Source organism: Canis lupus, chromosome 9 (assembly GCF_011100685.1).
Source record: "Canis lupus familiaris isolate Mischka breed German Shepherd chromosome 9, alternate assembly UU_Cfam_GSD_1.0, whole genome shotgun sequence".
NCBI lineage: Eukaryota > Metazoa > Chordata > Mammalia > Carnivora > Canidae > Canis > Canis lupus.
In genome coordinates, this window is record NC_049230.1 from 2,852,195 (window position 1) to 2,868,691 (window position 16,497).

A 16,497-nucleotide genomic window follows, 5' to 3' on the forward strand; every position below is an offset into this window, starting at 1 on the left:
CACATCGAGTGTTAGCGTGCCGCAAGTCAGCCTCCTGGCCGAGGGCAGGGAGTCAGAGGCTGGATGATGACCTTTGTTTGGTGGGGAGCCCGCTAGTTACCCTTGCCCTCACCACGAAAGCCCTTCTGTGGTGTCTGGGACAACTTTCCAGCATGACTACCAGCAAGTACATTTTTTTCTCACCGCAGATCTCTCCTAGGACAATTAAGAGGAATGCACATAGAATCCTTATTCTTTTGACTCTTCAGTGTCTCCTGGCTATGACTGGGATCTTTCTGCAAGTTTGCCCTTGAGTTGGATGATATGTGTGCAACTCTGAATGTGCATTGACAATGTTGCAATGATGAGTGTTTGCTTTCCTGACTTGTCTGTGCTAAATGCATGGGTGCTTCCCTGCACCTAGGTTGAAATCTCATTTTAAAAGTAGAAGTGTCTGCACAGAACAGATGGGTAAAACTGAAACCAGGTCATTGATAACAGTGTCTGTATTTATGTGTTGGAACTGTAGCGTGTGGTCTCTGCCCCCTTCATCCTCTCCACCCCCCCCCCCACCCTGTTATCATGTTATTCTTTCTTGGCTCTGTGTCACCACGGAGACCAACTAAGGAAGAGCCCCCTCCCCCTTCCCATCATGGACACAATAACATGTTTTGCTTGGATCCTAAGAAGAAAACTCACAAGACCAGACTTGGAAAATTTCGGCCCCCGAGGATAATTTTTCAGAAAGTAATGAGCGCTAGAAATGAGGGCTGTAAAGGAAGTCTTTAGGTAATAATCATAACTGTGATGTGCACTACCTCGAAATGCATTAATATACACCAACATTACAGAAAAATTAAGCCTGCTGGAAGGGGGAGGAGGTGTGCTTTGGGGCCTGCGGCTGGGCCTTTTGTACCAGCACCACGTCTGGGGCTCTGCACCTGTGGCCCGCCCCTGTCTCTTATGGGCAGGTCCCTGTGCCCCCAGATGGGGCTCGGTTGCATACACAATGCAGATGGGATAGAGAAATATTATTTCCTCTCCAGTGGGTTCCTTTCAGGGCTGTGCTGTTTTCCAGCAAGGCGAAGGGATGCAGGCCCTGCTTTACTGGAGTCGGGCTGCTTGAGAGCTAGGGCCGGAGGGCGCGGTCCCTGCACCCCATGCACGTTGCATCTCGAGGCTGCAGCGGTGAGTCCTCTGCAGTGCCCCGCCCCCATTAGCAGCCAGAGCACGTGGCCACATGTGTCCTCCTGCCCATCCCTCTCTCCCCCTCCCTGACCCCATAGCCTGGTTCTCTTTCTCCTGCTCCCCTTCCCCCTTCCTCCCTTCTTCTCCTTCAAAGCCTGCAGACTTCTCCAGCGGGATGCAGGGGAGGGGCTGGCAATGGCAGGTCAAGCAGCGCTGAGCTCAGAGAAGCCGCGAGGAAAGATTTACGGTTCCTCCCTGCCCTGCTGGATGGACAATTAAAGCCATGCACGGCTGGAGGAGAGCAGTGTCGTTAAGAGTCAGGACGGTCAGAATAAATCAGTCACCTCTACTTAGATGGCTGAGCTGGACTGCTTCCCGGGGCCTTTGAGGTGGGAGCCCCCTTGGTTGTAGGTTTGAAGGCTCCAGAATGGACTGTTGGAGGATCTGACATACTGTGAGCACCGAGGGGTTGGGGGAATTGGGGCCTGAAGACCCGAGGGGTCTACTTGGGGGATGTGCTGTCAGGCCTTACTTTGGGGCAAAATCTAGAGAACACATTTGCAGGGCGTTTGTCTCCTTAGCACCTGGCACTGGGAAAGCCACAGACTAGAATGTATGGGGGTCAGACTAGAGGACCCCGACCTGACAGCAGAGGATATGTGCACACACATGTGTGTCTGTGGATGCATGTGTGCACACACATGTGTGCGGAGCATGTGGCATACCTGCCCGTGCGTGTGTTGTACGTGCTCACCTCTCAGGCACTGGGGGGTTCCACACATGTCTTCAGCCCACGCGGGCCCCTGCTGGGTGCCAGGGCTGGGCGCCTGAGTACTGGCCAGGCCCTGCTCCGGCCTTCTTCATTTGTTCTGTGTCTTATTTCAGCGCCTTGAAGACCCTGGCAGTTTCCTCAAGGAAACTTTGTCTTTGTGGAAATGAGATGCCAAGGGCTGCTCGGCCCTCCCACTGGCTAATTGATGATATGATCCCGCGTGGGAGTCCTGTCATTCCTAGAAACGCTCTTTATTGCACGCTTTTCCCACCTCCCTGCCCGCCCTCTCCCACCTCCCCACTGGGGTCTGATTTCCACGACGGTGCTGGAGCCGCTCCACGTGAGGCACGGGCTGCGGCATTAGCGGGTATTCAGTCCGCCAGCATGCCAGGCCTTTCATTAACTTGGATACTACAATTATGTGCACAGAAATGCTGAAAAGGGCCATTTAGGATTTTTCTGCCTTAAAAAAAATAATTCCTTTTTTCGCAGCCGTGTGCCCAGCCCATTGGCACCACAGCTGTGACATGGAGCCTCGCGGTGGCCGTCAAGAGCTCTCCAGTGCGCCCGTCTTCCGTGTGTGATAAACAACACGCAAACTCCAGCCGGCGCCGTGGGTGGGGCTCCACCATTGTTCGGCTCCGAGGTGCTCTGCACACAATCAAGGCAGCGTGCTTGGTGGCCTCCCACCCTGACTTAGCGTGCCGGCATGGCCACGAGCGGGCCACTGAACCAGTGGAGGTGTGCATGCGTGGATGCATGCATGTGCACATGCCCCGTCCACGTGAGGGTGTTTCTTGGCATCGAAAATCTTGTTGGCTTCATGGGGAAAGACTGGTGCCCAGGCCAGTGGTCCCACTGAGGCCACCGGGCCCTTTGAGGGCACCTGGTGTTTCTGAGTGTAGGGAGGGATATGGTTTTGGGGGACTGGAGTTTATGCACAGGCCTGCTGGCCCTCTGTGCACACCCGTGTGTGTGTTGGGGGGTGATTGTGTGCAGGGATTGGGCTCTGGTGGGGGGGCTCCCCACAGAGGACAATGTGTGAGTGATATCCTGGGACCCAGAGGGAACTGGATTGCTAGTCTCCAGACTTCTAGGGAGGAGCAGTGCTGAGAGGGGCACTGTGACACTCGGGAGGCACGCTGGCCCAAGGTCACCCCATTGGAGAACAACCCGCCCTGAGGACAGAACCCAGACTTGTGACAGTGGTGCTCAGACGTGACACGTGCTTCCCCCTCAGAAGGTAATTAAACGTCTGGAGGCAGCTGCTGCCTTGGACGCTTACCCAAAACACTCAGAGAAGTGTGATTCAGGGACCTTGTTATCTTTAAAAAGAAGGAGAGAACCCAACCCACCTAGGCACCAAATAACAACCAACAACTCACAAACTTATTATTATTTTTTTTAACTTCCCCAAAGTTGCCATGGTTACCTGCATGTGTGGTTCCGAGGTCTCTAAGTAGATCGGCTTGGAGCAGGCGTGAAGCCCTCTGTGCTGGGCCTCCGTGGTGTGTTCACCCATCTGAAGAGCCTCTTTGTGCCCCAGGATGGAGGAAGGGGCTGGGATACTATACAGATTTTCCAAGACCACAGAATGTGATATTCTAATGTAGCGCTTCTGAGTTACTGGAGACAGAATTTGTCTCCCACGCTAAAATAATTATAGCTGGGAGAACAGAGAATACATCATTCTGGGTCCTTAACAGCGAGGAGTGTGTGTGTGTGTGTGTGTGTGTGTGTGTGTGTATGTGAGAGAGAGAGAGTGTGCGCGTGCGTGCTTCAGCTCCTGCATAGGCTCTGGCTTCTTTGGGGAGCACACACGTGCGCCTGGCCAGGCGTGTGAGAACAGCCGCAACCCCGAGCATCCCCGCACCTGTTGCCTGCATGGCACATGCCCAGACCATGCTATCAGAATTTCTGCAGGGGATTGTTTTGAGAACCAATAGGGAAGGTGGGATAAGAGTGGACCCAGGTAGGAGAAAGAAGTCAGGCCGGGATTCCTTCCGGCCAGATTCTTCGTCTGCCCCTCAGAGAGCGGGGCCCTCGGAATGGGCAGAGGCACCTTTCTCCTATCTGCAGGCTCAGCCTCTGTGTCCAGAACACCAGCAGAAAAGGGCAGGGCCCAGGCTGTAGGCGAAGCGTTCACCCTGATGCCCTGCTTGGCTGGCGAGGTAGATGGTGAAGGCAAATGGGGGAGCTTCTGGATCCTTCCACAAGCCTCGAGGCAGAGCTGCAGCTACAGCCGTGTCCAGGGTGGGTGGGCATCGGGAATGTTGGTGTACTTTCACACAGAAGACATGAAGAGCCATCCTGAGAACCCCTCCTTATGGCTCCGTCCGTCCCTGTCTTTTTTTTTTTTTTTTTTTTTTTTAAGATTTTATTTATTTTTTCATGAGAGACACAGAGAGAGGCAGAGGCACAGGCAGAGGGAGAAGCAGGCTCCACTCAGGGAGCCCGATATGGGACTCGATCCCAGGACCTGGAGGCAGACAGATGCTCAGCCGCTGAGCCCCCAGGTGTCCCTTGTCCCTGTCTTCATGGCACTTCTCTGGGAGTTATAACAGCCCCGATGAGGAAGAATGAGAAATGACAGGTCCCGGTAGGTAAGTTTGCACATCTGTCTCCCCCGTCGATCGTAAATGCTTCGAAGGCAGGGACCCCGTCTCCTGCAAAGCACACGGGACAGTTATCTCCTCGCGGTAGGTTCTCGGTCGGTGTTTGTGGGCTTTCTGACATCTGGCCGGGGTGGGCCACGTGCCCTGGGCACCCTGCATCCTGGCTGGGCTGGCTGGCGAGCGGCCTGTGTGGGTTCCATGCCCTGTTCTTTCTGTTGCTAACAGCCCCGGGGTGTCTTGCCGGTGAGGGAGGGCAGGCAGGAGGCCTGGGCCGCCTCCCGGCCATGCTGTGGGCACACGCTGTGCCCTGGGGCTGGTGGTGGTGGTGGTGGGGCTGCTGATCAGTAGGATAGCTACTGAGGTTCTTGGCCCGGACGGGAAACGGGCCCCGGTTCTGGCCCTGGGGATGGTTGGCAAGTGTGAGGCGATGCCCCGCGGGTTTGGTTGGGCTGCATATCCAGCCATATCAGCTCCCTTTCCTTCAGCCGGAGTGAACCTTGGACTGTGTGCCACCTGCTTCCCCAGAAGCAAGGGCGGCTGCCAGAGAGAACAGAATGCCTCTAAAAGTGGGGGTCTCAGATGTGCCTTCAAGCTGCCCCTCACTGCTGGGCTTGGAGTGAGGAGTAGTTGTTGGGGAGGAAACATTCCCAGGAAGGTGCTGGACTGTTCTAGAAGATGGCAGGCCATTCTGGAAGGCAGCCTGAGACTCCTCTCGGTGCATGACCCTGGGGCTGGCTGTGTCCTTCAGAGGGCAACGTGGCCATCCACAGGGGGGGTCAGCTCGTGATTATTGATGCTAATGGAAAAAAGAAGTGACATGGATAATTCAAGATGGCAGACAAATCAATATTATTTATATTTAGCTTGTGAATATGCTGCATATTTCTCTGCTGGCAGATTGGTCTTCACAATTATATTTTGTGGAATCCAAGAATCTGCTGTCCGCGGGCCAAGGGCTGCCACCTTGCTCCCCCCTAGGAGGGTTGTTGGAACACACAAGGACCCCGCGTTACTTGGCGGCAGGTGCAGAGTGAAGTGCCAGCCCATCCCGCCCAGTGCCACCCTCTCCCCGCCGTGTGGTGGGCACGCCGCCTCTCCTAGGCCGCCCACTGCTGAGAAGCCCCTGCACGAGGGGATGGTCTACCCAGACGGTGGGTGTCGTGCCGTTGCGGTAGACGAGCATGGAAGGATGTATCCGCAGTCTGTTGTGACCATGATGGTGGAATATTCGTGTAGCACAGGTATATGCACACGCCCTGTCTTCACCTTGTCCACGCTCTTGCTGGGTGGGTGGCTGGGGGCTCCGGGGTCAGGGGAGGCTCAGGCCCAGTCAGAGGAGCAGGCCCCTGTGTGGGCAGAGGGGCTGCCCCAGGAGCCCGCGCGTCTGTGCCCTGGACCATGCAGAGCACCCACACCACCCGTGGGGTCTGGGGGGTGGCACGGCCCCCTCCCCCATCCCCACCCTCACACCAGCACCTCAGCCTGGGCACCCGAGCTCTTTGGCACCAAAGTTTAAAAAAATACCTTTGATTTCTAAGGTGCCTTACATGAGACATCGTATCGATTTAAATTTTATATTTAAACCATTGGCTGCACTCACACTGCCCTCCCAGAGGAGCGCCGTGGGGTCACACAGGCTCAGGGGCAGGAGGAGGGCCGCCAGGCTTGCTGGCTGTGCAGGACGTGTCTTCCCACGGTTCGGAGGTCCCACGGCCCCAGGCCTCGGGTGGTTTTGTTCACCGTGGTGGCCCGGGGTCCCGTGCTGCCTTGATGTAAACGCCCCACTGCTGACATGTGAGGGGGACAGGTCTTGGAGAGGGGCTGGTTGGTGACAAGGGAGAGAAGCTTCCAGAGAACCTCTCCGGGTCCATTTCATTCTCCATCCTTCCGCAGGCCCCACCCCACGTCCTCCATGTGCAGAACCTTCTAGAGTGAAGGCCTTATTCCTAGGTGCACATGCTCAGTCTTGGAGGTTTTAGGAGCCGTTCTGGCACATGTCAGCCTTTCCCTCTTGGACTCCTTCCACTCCCAGTGACAAGCAGTGGTGGGGAGGGACCTTGCCCAGCTATGGCACATAGTAGTTGCTTAACATTGCAAAGGGGTGTCCTTTTTTTTTTTTTTTAAGATTTTATTTATTTATGAGAGACAGAGAGAGAGAGAGGCAGAGACACAGGCAGAGGGAGAAGCAGGCTCCATGCAGGGAGCCCGACGTGGGACTCGATCCCGGGTCTCCAGAATCATACCCTGGGCCGAAGGCAGGCTCTAAACCGCTGAGCCACCCAGGGATCCCCAGGGGTGTCCTTTTGTCCTGAGAAGGCAGGTAGAGATAAGCTTGGTGATCCTCAGCAGTATGCCCCCTCCCCCGGCCGTGGCCCCAAACCCCCCTGGGAAGGAGCGGGGAGGCCGGAAGAGGGATGGTTTGATTGACGGGTTCCCAGGTATCCACACCCACCGGTGTGCCTCTCCTCTGAGTGGGTTTGGTTTCTGTCCTAGAGCCTGCTGGTGCTGTTCCCCTGTTTCCTCTGCTGGCCCTCAGGACCGGAGCCGCCTGGCCGGAGGACACGTGCTGGGCCAGAGCAGATGACCGTCTGTCCAGGGCGGAGCCTGGATGCGTGCCTGGCGCGGGCAGCCGTCCCGTTGCTGCCCCTCCCTCCTCTTGTCACTTGACAAATCAAGACACAAAAGGAAAACTGACGCTGGTAGGAGACGCAGTCGTATCACAGAGTTCTCTAAAGCGGTCAGGCCACCCTGGTTCCCAGAAATTAGATTATTTAGAATTCCATCACATTAAGGGAGGATTCCTCTCCGATTCTGTCTCCCTGCCCCTTCCTCTTTCTAGCCCTCTCTCTGCCTGCCCCCCCTGGACCCCTCCCGGCCGATGAAAGATTTTCTGGCGGTGTCAAGGAAATGTGACCTGGTTCTGTAATAAAGAGGAGGCTTATTAGAATTAAGGCCTAACAGCGTTAAAAAGCAATCTTTGCAAGATTGAGGCCACAGGGGAATTGTAAATTCTCAGCAAAGACCTCATTGAAGGATTGGAATAAAAACTTGACATGCATGTGCGGGCGTGCACACATGAAGGGATCCTCAAAAAACAAAAGAAGCTTAGTTAAAAAAAAAAGCAGGGTGGGAGGGGGAGGGAGGTGGGGGCAGCTAAAGAAGGGTGGGGGGGCACTCTGACCCTGGCCTGACGTGGGGATCTCCTGGGTAGCCTCGGGGCCAATGCCCCTCCTCTCTGCCAGGCTCCGCAGCTATGTCTCCTGTCTGGCTGTTGGCGCTGCTCAGCAGGCTGTGGTTTGGGGGCTGTGTGGCAGGGGTGCAAGGGTGCAGGGTGGTGGGGTGTGCCTGGCTCCTTCCCGGCAGGGGTTGGGGAGGGGCAGAGAACACAGCCTTGGAATTAAGTCCAAGGCGATGCTGCCAGTGGAGAAGCTGGGGTGCATCTACCTATTGTCGTCGTCCTTGGGGCAGTGGTGACCCCGCAGCACAGATGGGGGGTTGATAAACCACACGCACTGATTTGTCATGGTTGTGGAGGCTGGGGGCCCAGGACCATGGTGTCAGCACATCCTGAGTCCAGTGAGGGCCTCCTGGTTCATAGACGGCTGTGTTCTCCCCGTGTCCTCACACTGAAGGGGTGAGGGGGCTTTCTCTGGGGTCCCTCCTATAAGGGCACTGACCACATTCACCAGGGCTCTACCTTTGTGACCACTCACCTCCCCAAAGCCCCACCTCCTAACACTGTCATGTTGAAGATTGGGCTTCAACTTGTGCATTTGGTGCTAGGGGGACACACACGCTTATCAGTTGGTCCTGCAGTGACAGTCTCATGGTGGGGTCCTTGATGAGCTGGTCCTCAGGGGACAGGCTGGGGGCCAAGGGTGAGCGGAGGATGCACGTCCTCCTGGAAATAGGCAACCACCTTGTTTTGGGCCTCCTGGGACCACCTTGGGAACGAGTGTCCCCTGGAGGCCTCTGGGCCCAGCTCCCACTGGCCATGAGTGCTCAGTTCCCCTGCATGCTGGTGGCCCCCGCCTTGACTACCTGAGCTCCTCTGCCCCCAAGCTTTGTCTGGGGGTGGGGGGCGGCCCAGGCGGCTAATGGAGCAGCCACAGTGTGGAGACTTAATGCACCCAGACAGCGCTCTGTCACTGGGGACATGGGGTGGAAATGCTACCCCCGTCCCAGCCTCTCCACCTTCACAAGGCTGGGGTCAATCCTCGTGTGTCCCCAGAAGATCCCCAACAGACTGAGCCCCAGTTACCTGCAGGGTGAACAGTTCACCAATACCACATGAATACACACGCACACACTGCCCTTCTGTCCCCATCTCAGGCCCCTGATCCTGGATCAGTCCCAGACAAGTCGCTTAGATCCAAACCCTGTCCCGGGGCTGTATTTCAGGGGCTCCTAGCTAGCGCAGTGACTGCACAGAATACCCAGTACTGTTGAGGCCTAGATTCAGGAGCAGGACTGAGTGGGACGGAGTGGGATGGAGTGGGATGGAGTGGGATGTGGGCTTTCATTGCTTGGGGCTCACACAGTAGGTGCTCAACAAATATCTGTGGGCCAATGAGTCTGGACACAGGTATCCTTGCCTCTCTGATGGGTGGAGCCTGGCTGGGTGTCTTCTTTTTGGTGTCAGGAGTGGCCATGGGGATGGCATCCCTCCCCACCTCATCCCTAAGTATTCCAGAAGACAAAGTGTTGTGACTGATACTCCCAGTTGGAAGAAAAACAAAGCCCCTGGAGCAGGTGGGCTCATTCCAGCAGGAGCTCCCAAAGCCCTGGCCCCTGCCCCCATGGTGGGCATACCTCTGTGGCTGCCTGCAACAGGGACTCCGGCTAGGTGTCTCTCTTGGGTGCATAACTCATGGTAGGACTTCATCCCCAGCCCTGGATCCTTGTCCTGGGACAGCAGAGTGGGGGCATGGGGACAGCCAGGCCTGCAAGATGCTACCGTGTCCTGAAAATTCACCTGGCGGAAGGACAGAGGACACCTCTCTCCTTCCAGGAGCCCAGCAATGCCTTTGGAAGTGTCTTGTCTTCAGAAGCTGGCCAAGGCCTACATTGTGCCTCTGGGAGGTGGGACCCCGGGGATTTCTGGCAAGTTGGCCCCCTGCCTTGAGCACTTCTTCTCATCAGAGGTTCACTGGAGATTTCCGTGAAGTTTGGGGTGGGGTCTGTACTAGTCCCCCTCTGTGGCCTGGGTCATGGCGAGAACCTCTCTCCCAGGGCCGGGTGGGTGTCCCCGTGTCCGCCTTTCCCTTGTGGTGAGCAAGGGGCCTTCTGGACGCCCAGGAACAGAGATGAAGCATCCAGGTGAGACAGGTGCTAGGTCCTGTTACCTGGTTCACTGTGGGTGCTGCATGCGTGAAGTGACCTTCATCAGTATCTTTGACCTTCACTTTTCCTTCCTGGCGGAGCCAGCTCCGTTAGCCCGGCGGGATGAGGTGGCCTGCCTTAGCCCCACAGGGCCACCAGGGAAGGCAGTTTGCAGTTCAGGCGGGCACAGAAAACATCCGAGGGGGTTGGGAAGGAAGTAACAGTCCCATACTTGGCAACAAATTGATGGCAATTTTTGGAAGCTTATCTGTGTGAAGAACGCTCTGCAGGAATATTCATTTGCCTCTTAAACAAAGGGCAATTATGTGCAATCCTGTGCTTTTGTGGGTTTCCCAAGAAGGACTCAGTGGAGTCTCCTTTACAGTCTGAGTGTGTGGCTGTCCCTGCCCGGGGCCTGTCACCTGGGGTCCTCATCCCGGCTCAGGGATCAGGACGGTGAGTGAGGGGTATGTGTGCTGGGGGCAGCGCCGGGGGAGGGGAATGAGACGGGGCTGGGGGGGGCAGGTGGGGCAGATGGAAGGGAGGAGGAAGCAGCTCCAGATGCAGGGGTTCTCTCTGGGGGCCCCACAGCCCAGGGACTGCTGTGCCCCCCACCCACCTTTCAGGCATTGCACAGGGAGGGGGTGCTCTGCTAGGGGTGGGAGGCACTTTCCCTGTGGCCCCCTTCCTTCTCTTCCTCCTTGTTCTTCCTTCCTTTTTTCCCCCAATCTGACGACTTCATTCCCCCCAAAAGCTGTCATTTTACATAAACCTCTCACTGAGGCACATCCATTCTTACTGCCAAAATCTCCATATCAAACACTGGCGTCCTCCATGGAACTGACTGCTGTCCCCACCTGGCGCTGGGCCTCAGGCCTGGAAAGGTAGCCGCTCCCATGCAGGGTCATGCAGGGACTGAGCAGGCCCAGCAGCCTGTCTGGGCCCCACTGCCTTCCTCGGGCCCCTTGTGGGCCATCCCTGGCTCCTTCCCTCTGGCTCTGACAGCTGCATGTGGCTCGCGGGCCCTCCCAGGGGAGCGCCGGAGCCTGGCCGGAGGGAAGAATTGTGTCCCCTCAAAAAGTCGCGATGGAGTCCCAAGCCCTAGGACCTCAGAACGTGGCTTTCTTCGGAAACAGGGTGCTCACGGGGATGCAGCTAAAATGAAGTCATCACCATCCGATAGGACTGGTGTCCTTATCAGAAGGGGACATTTGGGCTCCACATGCATACTGGGGAGCCGATGGGAGGGCAGAGTGGGGAGGGTGTGTTTTGGGGGGGGGCATTGCCCCCTGGACTTCCCGCTCCAGACTGCAGGTGTAGACTCCTGGCGTCTTTAGCCCCACGCTGTGTGCTGCGTTGTTAGGGCCGCCCCAGGACACTCAGCCAGCTTGGGGGCCACCAAGCTCAGGCCTGGGTTTCGGGGCAGAGTCCTGGGCAGGCCCTTCTCTTCTGGGGGAAACGAATGAAACAGCAACAGCAGAGTGGGGGTGGAGCAGAGCCTGCAGATGGCTTCCTAATTTAGGGCCGGTTGATAAACCCATCAGCTATTACTTATTTTCCTGACTGGGAAGGCCTGGTGCTTGTCCCTGGGAGCAGCCCGAGGGTTTTGCACAGAGCTGCCCTGGAGGATCTTCAGTCCAGCAGGTGGGATGGAGCCCCGGAGGTCTATCTTGCAGTGAGCATTCGGGGCGGGGGTGGGGTGGGGTGGGGGGGGAGTAAGAGGCCTGTTGCCAAGGGGAGGAGAACACCCAGGAGAAAGTGCCCGCCATGGGGCCTGGGCTCAAGGGCCAGATAGGGACGCCTTCCCCACAACCCCACCACTTAGAAACTCCCGCTCGTGCCTTAAGACCCAGCTCAGATGTCCCTTCCTTCCATGGTGCAGTCCTGCCCCGATTCCTCCAGCCGTACCTTCATCTGTTTTCCCGCAGCCCCTGCCCTGCCTCCAAGAGGGTCCTGTTCTTTCTCTGGGTGCGCAGAGCCTCTCTTCTGTGGTCACAAATTTTCAAGGTTGTGGTCCCTGGACCCCCTGCATCTGAAACACTGTGTTTCTTGAAAAAAAAAAATGCAGTTTCCAGGCCAGACTCCACCCTGGGCCAATAGAGTCCAAGGTCACCAGCCGTGGAGGAGGTCCGGAAGCAGAGCTGAGCATGGAGGGTGGGGTGAGGTGGCTTCTGGTGGGGGCGTGGGGGGTTGGGGGTGCTTCTGAGCTGTTGCACTTGGCTACTGCTTGTGGAAGAGAGTTTCACACCGGCCCTCTGACTGGTGATTTCTATAGTCCTGGGCAGGGGGTGGGGGTGGGGGGGGCGCCCTGGCTCGGCAGCCCTGCAGATTGGTGGATGATGCTGTGTTCTCCTGGTCATGATGCTGCGGTGACTAACCCCCTTCCTGCCCCAAACAGAACGATTGGCCCATTAATACGGTCGGTAGATCAGATGGCTCTACGTTAGGATTAAAAAAGCAGAACCCCTGCAGTTGCCTCTTGCAAAGAACTGTAGGGTAGAGGTCTTGGGATTGGGCTGTCACTGACGTGCTGTGTAGCGTCACACACCTCTGGCCCTGCACCCCTCACAAGGATGATCTGAGGACCACAGACAACCGTGTGTGTGGGCAGGGGCGCCACACAGTGACTCATGATGTTAGCACTATGCTCTTCTCCTCATGCTGCTTCCACACTCTCGGGGTTGGGGGGTGGAGGGGGTCTTGGGGAATTGGGGCACTGAAGGGTGAGTGTTCTGGGGCTCTGTTGTCCGTCTTTCTGCTTGCATGCACCTGCCACAGAATCTTTGGGGCCGGCCAGTTGTTGAGTTGATTTCAAATGGCCTTGCCAGGACCAGCTTCTCCATCTGCAGCAGCAAAAGGATTTTTTTTTTTTTTAACCTCCAGCATGGAATTTTCCCAGTTATTTTAAATAAGTTTCATTTATTTGTGCTTGGCATTCAGATAAGAATTACCAGCCTCGCACAGATGCAAATTCAGAGTCATAAAAGGAATATTGACAGCAATTGCAACCACATCACCATCTCTCATGCGATCAAATGCCCTGGCTGCCGTCAGAGCAAAATGGAGCATTTGAAAAGCGGCAAGAGAACACACTCTCCAACAAACAAAACAAGCCTCTCTGGAGAAACCCGGGACAAGATGCTTCTGAGAACTCTGCAGGGGCCATCCAAGTGGCTCCTTACGTTTCTGATGGAAAATGTGTTAAAAGAAAAATTTAAGGCAAAGATCTCACCAAGTAGATCAATTCTAAACTCTGCCAGAGTGGATTTAGCTGCAGGTCTCCATTGGGTTTTATCCAGTGCGGAGAAGCGGGATGACGTTGTGGGGCATCTCTCCCACGCTGTTAGGGGGGAAGTGTGTATCAGTTAGCTACTGTTGCATAACAAACAAGTCCCCAAACTCAGCAGTATGGAATGATGGTTGTTTCTTCTTGCTCATGAATGTTGTGTGTCAGCTGGGCACTTGTGCTGATCTCAGCCGGGCTCACTCATGCATCTGTGGTCAGTTGGCGAGTGGACTGGAGGCCGGTGAGACTGACCACTGATTCCTACCTCATGTGGGTTTTTGTCCCCCAGGAGGCTAGCTCAGGCTGTGTTGCAGGCAGAAAGTGGACGTGAGCATAGCCTGTGGAGGCAGGTGTCTTTTGGCCAAAGTGTCAGGAGGCCAGCCCTGATTCCAGGGGTGAAGAAATAGACATAGACCCCGCCTCTTTGTGAGAGGGGCTGTAAGGTCCCATGGCAAAGGGGGCGTCCACCTGGAGGTGTGAGTAGTCAGGGCACTTCTGCAATCAGTCTGCATGGGGTGGCCCTGGGGCTGGGAATCAGCCCAGTCTTGAAGGCAGGGCTTGGGGGATGGGAAGGCTGGTCTGCATGTGGGCTTTGGGGTTTGGTCATGGGGGGTCAGGGTCAGTGCTGCCGAGACACATGGATGCTCAGTTTGGAGGATCGGATCCTTGTTCCCTGCTCAACCCTCCACTGAACGTGCCCTGACATCAGCGCTCCCTTCTTGGGGCCCACTGCCCTCGCCCGTCCATACCACGCTTGCTTCCCCAGCTTGTCCCCTGTTGGGGGTTCCTTTTGCCATAACCCTCTCTCCCTGCTGTCCCTGTGCTGAGATCTCGACTGTGCCAGCTCAGCAGCCACCACACCATGGGGTCCTCTCCTGCATTACGTCTGAACGCCTGGGCCTTTTCCTGTACCCTCTCCAGATTTGACCAGTCCAAACGTGGAGGCCTCCGCCCAGACCTGGTCCTCTCCATTTTCGAGGATGGCAGCTCTGTACCCCCTTCCCCATTCATACAGGCCCGCAGCCTACAACTTACCCATCATCTCTCTCTTTCCAGTTCTTTTTGCTTCTCCCCTTTCCCACAGAACAGCCTCCTGGAGCCTTGGCTGTGTCCATCGCCTCCCACCTGCCTCCACAGGCTTTGGCTACAGAGTGGGAAGTGGATTGGGGGTGGGGTGGGCAGAGCATCTTTGAAAAATGCAAATCTGATCATACTGATTCATGGCTTAAATGCTTTAATGGCTTCCCACTGTTCTCAGGATAAAGATGGAAATCCGTAGAGGCTTCTTGTGGCTGACCTCAGCAGCCACTCCAGGAGCCACCCTGCCTCCTCATCTTGCGGTTCCTCAGAAAGGTGCCTCAGGGCCTTTGCACAGATGGTTCCCTCTGCTTGGAGTGTTCACCTTCCTCTCTGCCCCTTTACCTTGTCACTAGTCCTAACCCAGTCTTGCAATGTCACCTCCTTAAGGAAGCATTCCTCAACTGCCCCCACCCAGGGGTCCCAGTTAGCTTTTCCCATACCCCTTATACGTCCCCTTGTAGCTCTGACTGCAGCAGCAATGCAGTCACTGCGGTGCATTATTTGATATCCATCTGCCCTCTGTAAAGCCAGGGGTCTTAGTCTTCACTGTGTCTCCAGAACCCCGGCTGGGGCCTGCTCCCGAAGGGCTCAGCAGTTGGTTGAGGTCACTGGGTCCCAGAACAAGCCAGTGAGGTACACATCACTGACCCTGCTTGACAGGAAGGAGACTGAGGCCCAGGAGGCCAGGGTCACAGGAAGAGGAAGTGGTGTTGGATCTCCTCTGATGGCAGCTGGAGGCGGGGGAGTCTAAAGGCACAGGGTCCCTCTAGATCACTGGTCTTTGGTGGGTGTTATGAACCAGGGTGTTTGCAGCCGGTGTGACCACAGCTGTGCAAATAGCAGTATGAGGTGATGGGGTGAGCCACAGGTAGAGGTCCTGTGCCGAGAGAAGGGTGGAGTGATCCACCAGTCGGTCAGCATTACAAGCTAAGCCAGTCATACACCAGCCACTTATCCCTCAGCTTTCCAGAAGAAGTGTGTATAGGTTTGTGTCATTTTATGATTATGATTATTATTTTTAAAAAATGTATCTTTTCTTAAAAAATTTTATTTATTTATTCATAGAGACACACACACACACAGAGGCAGAGACACAGGCAGAGGGAGAAGCAGGCTCCATGCAGAGAGCCCGATGTGGGACTTGATCCCCGGTCTCCAGGATCATGCCCCAGGCTGCAGGCAGCGCTAAACCGCTGTGCCACTGGGGCTGCCCAATTACGATATTTTTGAAGCCGGCTCCATGCTCAGCGTGGACCCGTGTGCAAGACTTGAACTCACAACTCTGAAATTGAGACCTGAGCTGAAATCAAGAGTAGGACACTGAACCACCTGAGCCACCCAGGCGCCCCTAGGATTATTAGGAACTTCCTTTCCCATAGATGTTATGGATTCAGGTGACACCTTAGCAAACAGTCTCCATTGAGGATGTGGGAAAAGCTTGTCAGTGTGCAGCGTTTGTGGTCCAGAGAGGGCCCCAGGATGGCTGACGGGTCCTAGCCTTCACCTAGTGCATCCAGGGAAGGGGACAGTCCTGTGTGCACACAGCCTGAGTGAGCCACCTCCCTGACTATGGCCACACAGAGGAGGAAAGGCAGGTATCGGAAGCCCAGGGGGCCTCAGGCTGGGGAAGCGAGTGCTGTGTTCACACAGCTTGCTGTGTACCTGGCCATCTGCCTGCTTGGCATCCCCAACTAACCAGGAGTTATCTGAGGATAGGACTTGTGCCTGGCACTCCCCAAGGCTGGTATGGTTACAGAGCTGCTGATTTCCCTGGGCTTTGTGGTTGCTCTGGCATTGCCGAAATCCCTGGTGGGTGGGGGAGACGAGAGGGGAGCGCAGCAAGTGGCCCGTTCTGTTGGACGAGTTCCCGCACCATCCCCCTGCCCACAAACCCTCTCCAACCATTCGCCTCCTGCCCACTGGCAAGCCAGCCAGTTCCCAGTCCCAGGAAGTGAGGACACTCTGGGGCCAGGTGGAGGGGCAGCAGGATCCCGAGCTGAACGGATGCTTATTTTTAGGCGCTTGTGGGCACTGCCGCCCATGCTGGGTCTACACAGCGGTCCCTGCAGATCCATCCCCTGTGGCAGTGGTCCAGAACCACCCTCGTGCCAGGGGGACCTACGCTGGCCATCAGAGCTTTGACACAAAGGTTTCTTTGGCACAATGCTGCTTTGGTCCAGAGAGCACTATCCTCCAGTCTCCCTGGGGCCGGTCTCCCCCTGCCTTTCCCTAGCCCCCGCCTCCCCTTCTCTGGG

General features: G+C 56.1%; 1 protein-coding gene across 10 annotated transcripts in view; it reads left to right on the forward strand.

The window, feature by feature from the left end:
* RBFOX3 (RNA binding fox-1 homolog 3) overlaps window positions 1-16,497 on the forward strand; it is a 445,638-nt gene that overhangs the window by 45,085 nt on the left and 384,056 nt on the right. For 4 of the 10 annotated variants that reach the window (XM_038546408.1, XM_038546403.1, XM_038546397.1 and 1 more), the window contains exon 2: window positions 7,048-7,253. The exons of 4 other annotated variants lie outside the window; for them this stretch is intronic. The gene's annotated coding sequence lies outside the window, so the exon portion shown is untranslated. Of the gene's footprint in view, window positions 1-4,367; window positions 5,796-7,047; window positions 7,254-10,187; window positions 10,333-16,497 lie in introns of those variants that run through there. 2 more of the 10 variants (XM_038546401.1, XM_038546400.1) reach the window with 2 other exon arrangements.